The following is a 9,171-nucleotide window of genomic DNA, read 5'->3' as shown; positions in this document are numbered from 1 at the left end:
CATTTCCATCAAAACTTTTCAAAAATAGAGAGGTCCTCCTATATCAAGCATATTCTCAATATGCTCCAAATAAATAAAATAAATAAATAGTTGGGAGAGGGAGGAGCTAGGTGTGCGTGAGGCAGCAGAAGCTAGCAACCCTTAGGGATGAAATTAAAATTAACTTAAAATAGTAAAATGTAATGCCAGGGTAGCAAGCCCTAAACTGCTGATTATTCAGCCAGTATTTCTGTTTCTTATCTTCAAGGCTTCAAACAAATTTGCTTGGTTAAATAGTGTTTAAATCTTTGATTTCATTCCCTTTAAATTTAGAAACTTGTTTTCACAATCAATTTGTTTAGTTTAGGTTACTGATTTGATCTTTCCATAGAGTGGGATACTAATAATAGGTAAAATTAACATCAACAATCTATCAACAATCTATTAACTGGTACAGAGGTTTATACTCATGTGGAGTTAGTGAGTCAACAAAGAAGTAGATACATTGCTAAGAAAAGGGGTTGTGTATTATGTAAATTACTAAGGCTAGAATCTGAAGTTCAGAAATTTGAAACTTAAATTGGTATAATCAAAGAGATATTTTCAGATACCTGTGCAACTAAGACCTGAGCTCCTTTCTACTACATCTAGCATTTCAAACATAAGGCATCTTGACCCAACAGAAATTCACCTTATAATTTTCTGCTATTTCACCATAGTTGAGCCTTTGGAAATGTTCTGGATTTCTAAAAACAAATCTTTTTGGCTGCTTTAGATTATGCACATTGACCTGGGATCTCTTAAAGAAGTAGAATCACTTATGCTTTCAGATATGGAATGACTGTGTTAACATGGATCCATGTCCATGTTTTAGAATTGCTGTATTTGCATTCAAGATTACATCTTTTAGTCATAAAATATGGCTTGAAAAATGAACTAAATTTGAAAATCTTTCAAGATCCAGTGCAGGAACTGGCAGCCTTCAAACTTGGGTGTAGCATTTAATTTTTGCTTTCAAAAATTAGCTGTTCCTTTTGCAGTCAACTTGTAATTGTTTTGGTGTTATAAAATAGGTTATGCAAAATTGCACACCTCTGTTCCTCTATCCTACATTCATATTTTAAGTTTTATATTACAAATAACTCATCTGAGTGACTTATTTCAAAAACTATACTGTCATTATTCAAACATGTATGATCCCAATCTAGCACCTGAGTTTGTCATTGAGTCTCTCTGAATTAAACAATGATTCAATATGCTAGCTAGACTATATAATTTTATGTATATCAACTGAATTTACATTTTCTTTAAACACTGGATTACATCTGAGGAATTCTAGCCTAATTTCAATATTAAGATTTTCACTTATAACCTTATTAGTATTTTAAACATTGCCCTAATACAGTTCCTATACTCTAGGTTTTTTTCTTGTTCTTTTATTAGATGAGAGCTAACACATCTACAAAAGTTGTCACATGTGAATGTTTTTATGGGGACTATAAACAAATTTGAATTAGGCCTAATAATGATCGGACTCTTCAGAACAGTTGAGAGAGATATCTCAGTAATGTGAAGAACCATCTCAAAAATGGTTGATAGTATTTGTCTGAGATCATCTAGCTACATCATTACCTATATTGAAGAGATTCAAATTAGTGATGACTCCCGCACCAATTCTCCTTAAGTAATTCTATTCACAATGCTTAAGCCTGACAGCTTAAATTGTTTGAAGATATGTCTACAACTACTCTATAGGCACAAAATAGAGTAGGAATTCCCTTAGCATTAAGCATTAGAAAATCTATCTGAAGATCTCTGTACCATTATATTGTATTGTGTAATTTATGGTGATTGCACTTTAGGGAGTGGGAGAGCTGGTTAGTCTCCAAACCAATTTAAAAAAACTAGAAATGACTACAAAGGCAAAACAGAAAGGCTACCCACCCAAAACAGGTAGAGTCTGTAAGACAAGCCAAATGAATCATTAATGGATAGCAAGTCTGTACCTGAGATCTTCATTGAACTAACACATCTCATCATGCAGAAATGAGAGGCAGCATTAGCAGGTTTGTAGTGAAATGCAAAGATACGTTTTGAAAACCATTGCCAGATCCAGATTAATAGGTAGATGTTTCTGGGGGTTATTACAAATAGGATTCTGGCTACAAAATGATTTTTGAAGTATCCTGCTTGAGTTGTTCATCTCCTGGTTATCTCATAAATTCTTAGTAGTCCCTGTGGAAACATACATAAAATTAATGTACTGTACTTGAAAGCTATGAACAGACAGAATTAGGGTTTCCACATACTCAACTTTTTTTTAAAATCATAAATATTAAAAGGCTAGTGCACAGATAGCTCTAGTTCAGCAGCAAGTCACAACTTGATCCATTGTACCTACAGTTCAAGAATTTCAAGTAGCCAGGAAAAGCCAGTGCCAAAACTGTTTATCACAACTAATTTTCGGTTCCTAAATAGCATTAGTATTCTGGGAAATACAACATGGAATGATCTTTACTTACTCATCATTTTATATAAATTATAAGGGGTTGGGATATTTTGGGTAACTTGGTTACAAATGTTATAGAAAATAATGTAAAATTTGCTATTACTACTAAGGGAACTCCAGAGACCTTAAAGCTGGGTATATGATATAGGTAGGTAACAGCTGAGGCTCAAAAAGGGCTACTGGGCAGTATTTTAGATCAATGTTATCCTAGGAAGCTAGAAAGGAATGAGAGGAAGACATATAGAACAATTCTGACATGATTCAGTGTCTTCCATTTAAATCCAGACCTGAGTTTCTTGTATGACACATTTTATGCAGTTAGAGCTCCACTTTCGCTTGTTTCCTTCCAGCGTCAGCATCCATGTTTTTATGCATGCTGTTTTATTTCTTTCATGTATAGTCATTTTTTTTAACATGGCCCACTATTAATGTAGAATGTATCTTCATATAGGACTACTATGAATATTATTTTGAATCCCTGATATGGAAGCAAGCTGAGATTATTCCTCCATGTTCTAGATACCTGCTGCCAGGAGCTAGTGGCCCAAACATCCTGATCTGCCCACCAAAATAATGTACCTTGTTTAAAGGAAGCAACTTTCACAAGCAAGTCTTGTAACTTGAATCTCAGAAGTCAAGTGATAGTCTTGATCTGTTTTTTGAGGGGGTGTGGGGTTCAGCAGAAAATTTAATGATTTCAAACCCTATTGTCAGTCAAGGAATCATTATGAAATGTCCCAGCACATTTCCTCTGGAAGAGCCCATTGCCAGTTTTGGGACAGTAAATTCTTGACTTATTGTGTTTACTATTAAAGAAAAGCAGTAGGTACAGCGACAGAGACCAGAAGAACAGTCTTTACTGAAATGCTCCTAACAGATATATCTAGGATGGTATATTCTCCTATAATGGAAAAGGGGATACAAAGTGGGACTTCCCAGAACAGTCTCATTGGGTAGAAACAAATCTTGGGACTACTGTCCTTTAAAGATGTTCTACCAAAGGAGACTTTGGTAGAGGCATCACCATTTAATTTTTAATATCAAACTAATGATGATATGGAGGACCAGACTGCAGGCATCTGCCAGTAAAACCATTATATTATTGGTGACTGAAAGGGACCATACGCCCGCCCTCCCTGAACAGAGGACTAAAACCCATTAAGTAATATACATCTGTATATAGTGTCAGAAATGACACAGCAACCTACGGCTGCATCCTAGAAAGACACAGAGGTAGTCTATGAATCTGTAGGTCTGTTTAAGTAAACTTTTCTGTGCCATTCCTTTAATTTTGGTATTCACCCCACTCAGAGTTGGTCATCAACTCTCCACTACACGTTTTGTGATGGCTACATTGGCTTTCCTATTGCTGTTGCCAGTAGACGCATATGTATTCATTTTATTGGCTACGTACTTCAGAAATAGCAATAGCGTCCACTGCAGAAGTCATGAAAGGGGTAATTTTATTCATGAGATAGAGTCTATGAAACAATCAGGTCCTTGAATCTTGCCACATCAGAGAATCAGAATCAAAAGTAGCCATTCAGGCCAAGTTCAACCTTGTTCAATGCAAGAATCCAAATTAAAGCAGGCATCCAAGACACAACGCTGCCACTTGAATGCATTCAGTGAAGGAATGCCCACCACTTTTCAGGGTTCTATTGTTGAACTTTAAATAATAAGACTTTTCCCCCTATTATTTAATAGAAATCTGCATCCCTTCTAGTTAAACATATTATCCCACATCCTACACTCTGAAACAACAGACAAGGCTTAATCTTTTTTGGCGAGACGTTCTTTGAGTTATTTGAACAGTGATGAATACTATCAGGTCCCCCTTCTTTTTCTTTCGGGAGGCTAAACCTATCCAACTCTTTCAGTTGCTCTTCAAAGGAAATTACAGTGAGCCAGAGTTCCACTGACAAAGGATGATAGGACTGGGCAAGACCTGTTGTTGGTGTGACTTCTTTCATACCTGTTGCCTTGGCTGTTCAGCTTCCTGAAGGAGCTACTCCAGGTTGATTCCTGGTGGTGTGTAATTCATTGCTGGAGCTCTTGCGTGACTGAAACTCTAAAGCCTGCCAGTGTTCTGAGAACTGACGAATATTGCAAAGGTCTCAGAGGCCTTCTAACATGATGTGAATCAGAGGGAAGGCTGGGCTGACAAAGCCACTCCAGATCCATCTTTGCAGTTCAACTCTGTTCAGTGCAGAATCTTACCTTAAAGTAAGAACAGGGCCCTGCATGTTCATTTTGAAGACAGACAATGAAGTGGCCCTCAAGCACCTCTGCATGATGCTTTGTACAGCCCTCCTACACACCACGCTGTGAACCATTATCTGGACTAGTTTAAAACAGCCACAAACACAGTCCACCACAATTTATTATTTTAATACAGATAAATCACAACCCCAAAACTTAACACCACACAAAAATGGCATCATAACCAATTATTTTAAATTTTATCAACATTCATTTGCTATGTACATATTTTTCCCCTGCAAAAGTGCAATCCAAAACTTTTTTTTTTCCTTTTGAGGAAAAAAAGGCTTTTTCTGATAAATGCTAACAGGGCAAGCTGGATAGTCTCACAACACTTTGCCCTTGCATACCTCGTACAATTAAATCAGAAGAAAATTAAATTTGCTACATGTCTTCCTATCAAAAGAGCACACTGACAGAATCACCTGTTGCCTCAAACCTCGCTCTCAGTAATTCACTCACTTAAAATGATCAAATAAGCATCACAGTCTTACAGTCTCAGGTGCGCTTATGTTCTTAAACGTGGTTAACAAACCCTGTGTTTGATTGTGATCAATTATTCTTTCAGGCTCAACTGTAACACTGTAAGATTCTGCTGGTTCTTAGGACCATGTATGTGTTTTCCTTTTTCTTCAGGAAGGGCTGGAAAATGCAGGATTAACATTCATCCATCCATCCATCCGGAATAATATTTATTTATTTATTATTTTATTTATTTATTTTGTATGCCGGACATCTACCCCAATGGGTGACTCTGGGCAGCTCATATTTAATATCTTCATTTTGTTATTTGTATGTGGATGTATCGATACCCACATGGAACAGTTTTCTGCCACAATGCTAGTATAGTGTTATCAAATACAAATGCTGCAGTGAATAAAAGTTTTATCAAGTAAAAGAAAGATGATTTGGACACAGCAAAAGAATTTAATTTAATGTGTATCTGCTTAAGGGAAAAAAAATTCCCAGATGTAACACAGATATTATGGTGGAGGCTGTGGAAAGAAATTTCTGCTAGATGCAGTACAGGGCACATCTCTCTTGCATACCAATTTTGCTGGTGTGACATCTTACCTGAGGCAAGAACGTTGTTCAGACACAAACAGCAACACGGGGCCACTGTTTACCTGGCAAGCATTCTTCCCATCAGGAAATGGAATGAAGAGCTGCATAACAAGGTAGGTTAAGATTCAACACCAGGCCTTGTTCTCTAGGTTGAACACAGGGAAGGAACCAGATTCAGTTCATGATCCAGTGGCTGGCCATTCTTACTAGGGCAGTGCAAATCCTTTGAAAGAAAGACTTTTCCTCAGCAAGGTGAAATAGCTATATATGCAAATGCATGTGGAGACAGTTGCTGGCAGTTTCTAAAGCAACTGTGGGAGCTTAGAAAAAGATGCAGCTGCTTTAACATTTCAAAGAAAGCTGTTCTGTTTACTCTCTAGCACACTGTAAGGCACCTCTTTCAAAGCATTTGTACAGCCCTATTTTATATGGTTTTGTATTATATAATGCATCAATTAATTCAAATTCCTATATATCAAGGGCTGTTATCTTTGGGAGGTACTAATGATGATAAACTACCCTAGACAGTTTTGGAAATATGGAAATCAATCTAATATCAGATTGGTTTTAAGAAATTTCTGATATATTTTCTTTAATGAAAAAGACCGGAATGCCTTTATTTGCAAGATTTATATTAGTATGTAAACAGCCCAAAGATGCTTTCTGCTGATGAAACTGAATGCCCTTTTTTGCACAACTCATTCAATTTAGCTCCTACCCTCCCAATTTCTTGATCATGTATCATTTAAGATTAATTGTGATTCTGCAAATTTCCTTTATAAATGGCCATGCACAGAACATGCATTTATGGAGATATAATTTGAGCAGATGCCAAAATATAACCAACACATCCCATAGGGTCCAATTTTCATACTGCCAGCTCCAATGAACACATGAAGCTCCATAGGAGCAAAGACTGTCTCATTTTCTTCAATACTGTGGGATGCTAAATATCTGCAGAGAGACTGCGCATAAGAAACCATCTTTCAAACTCTCTCTCTCTCTCTAAGACTGTATGCATTTCCTAAACTGCAAACATAATATTTATTTGGCTTATATATCTTCCTTGGTCTCCACATCTGTAATTTTGGATTTTAACTATAGTGCTGCTACTCTGTTTTTAGTACTACTCACCTTAAACTTTGAATGAGCAACTTGAGGAATACTACCTGCTAACCTAAAGAACTTGATGGCTATGGCTATGAGCTTTTCTGGCAATCTGCACTGAGTAAGTAGAGAAGAGTAGTGATAGCCCCTGTGAAACTAGTTACTGAGTAGAGTCTCACATATTCAACATTGTGTCCTCTGCATGCAGGCTGTGGGGAATGCATGCACATAAATATGAGTTCACAGCCTCTATCATTCCTGTATAGTTTAACGTCAATCAAATATATCAATTAGGAAGGAACTCTATGCCTCAGGCAGTGACATATATACAACTGCCAATGTTCATATCTTTACTTAGTGAAGGGAAAGAGCAATATGATTTGTAATCCAACCCAAATGCTAAATTGTATACAGTATGCAAATTAGAAAACAAACAGTATCTGAAAGGCTTCTATATAAATGTCCAATTGAGTTGAAAAGTAAAACATTTTACTACTGTTCACCTCTCTTGAATAATTACAAAAATGTTAAATATTTTTGGAAAGTAGAACCCGAATATTTTAAATTCAAAGGCACAATACTGTGCAAGCTATGAAAACAGTTTTGACATTCTTGCAGGGTTAAGAGAAAACATAGTTCATCAGACCACATATCAAGTATTGGATATCCATTTTATTATGCTTTTGAAGCATGTGTGTGTTTTCATTCATACCTGCCATGATCCCAATGCAGGATTTTCCTTTTAATAGATTATTTTTGCTACACAATGTTTATTATCCAGTACAAAGTTTGGAGTGATTATATCCATTGAAACTCTACAGAACTTACCCACACTAAATCAACCTTCCCCAAAATAGGGGATGTTGCTTCAGATGTGCTGGAACTAGAACTCCAAATTCTGCAAGTTATAGCCCCAACACATTGGAAACTACAAAGCAGAGAAGGCTGCACTTAAGAACTGCAATTATTTCTCCATGTAATTTTTTTCAGGGCTATTTGATGGAGGTTGCATCATGTTGGAGAATTGCCAATCTTCCCCTCATCTAAATTACTTCTTCCCCCAGAGCTGGTTTGAGCTAAGAAGCATAGAACAGACATCCAAATTATAACTGAATGTTGTCATTGCTACATTTCACAACAACTCCGGAAAAGGAGAGGGGTTTATACTCCCCACTCCTACCCACCACATCGTTGCAATAGAATCCAAATTATCACATGCAATATCCAGCAAAACCTAGAATAAAATTATATTGGAAAATCCTATCACAAATCTCTGATGTGACAACTCATTTGCTCCTTAATGCTGATCTACAGAAAACAAATTTATCTACTCTTCTTTGGGATTAATGTTATGAGTATAGTTCAATAAAAACATTCCATTTTCAAGCAGATCATTTGTTTCTAAGGTTAAACAATTTGTGCTGAAAAACCAAATACTCAGGCTACCAAGTGTCAGAAGATTGAGCATCCACCTCAAAAAAAAAAAAACCTTGCACAAAAGCAGATAAAGTAACTACAATACTGATAAAAAGAACAAAAATCACAAGCAATATTTTGTTCTTAAATTTCTTCGGTTTTGATTTTGTATCTCTGAGGAGTGCAAAAACTAATCATTTCAATCATTTCACTTTTAATTTCTCATAAATTAAAAGTTTTAGAAATTATGTAAAAGTGCCATTTCAAAATAGGTACCAAAAAGTGGGTGTAACATGTTTCAATACGACTTAATTCAAGCCAGGATTCAAAAGACATAAACTTAATTCCATGAGCCATGGGGCACAACCCACCTCACATGATAAAATGTATTCAAAACAGCAGGGACGTTCAAAACTATTGAGGTCTGTTATTCAACAAGATAGTGTAAGCCACTACTAAGATCTTTAGCAGCTCTTTAGAACCTTCAACCTATGTATGAACCTTAAATATGCTAAAGCCTATCAATGTTAATTGATTCCACCGTGCCTGTTTATACATGAGCCCATGTCTGCAAACATAATCTTGGAGTATTTCTACACCAATTTTTTTCCAAGTGATATGTGAACAACTAATAAAAACTGTGCTATAAACATTATTCAGTATTAGAGAGCACTTTGGAATACTGTAAAGAAAATATTAAATCTTTCAACCTATAGGAAAATTAACTCACAGGTAGGCACGCTAATCTACCATCCTTCATTTAATTTGAACATAGTTTACTGTAACTGCACCAAGAGACAAGGGTTAATCACAATGAAAAAGTCTGCAACATA

Source organism: Python bivittatus, unplaced genomic scaffold (assembly GCF_059951505.1).
Source record: "Python bivittatus isolate LINGU-HERP-01145 unplaced genomic scaffold, Pbiv_v1 ctg000020_np1212, whole genome shotgun sequence".
NCBI lineage: Eukaryota > Metazoa > Chordata > Lepidosauria > Squamata > Pythonidae > Python > Python bivittatus.
Note: the sequence above shows the minus strand (reverse complement) of the source record.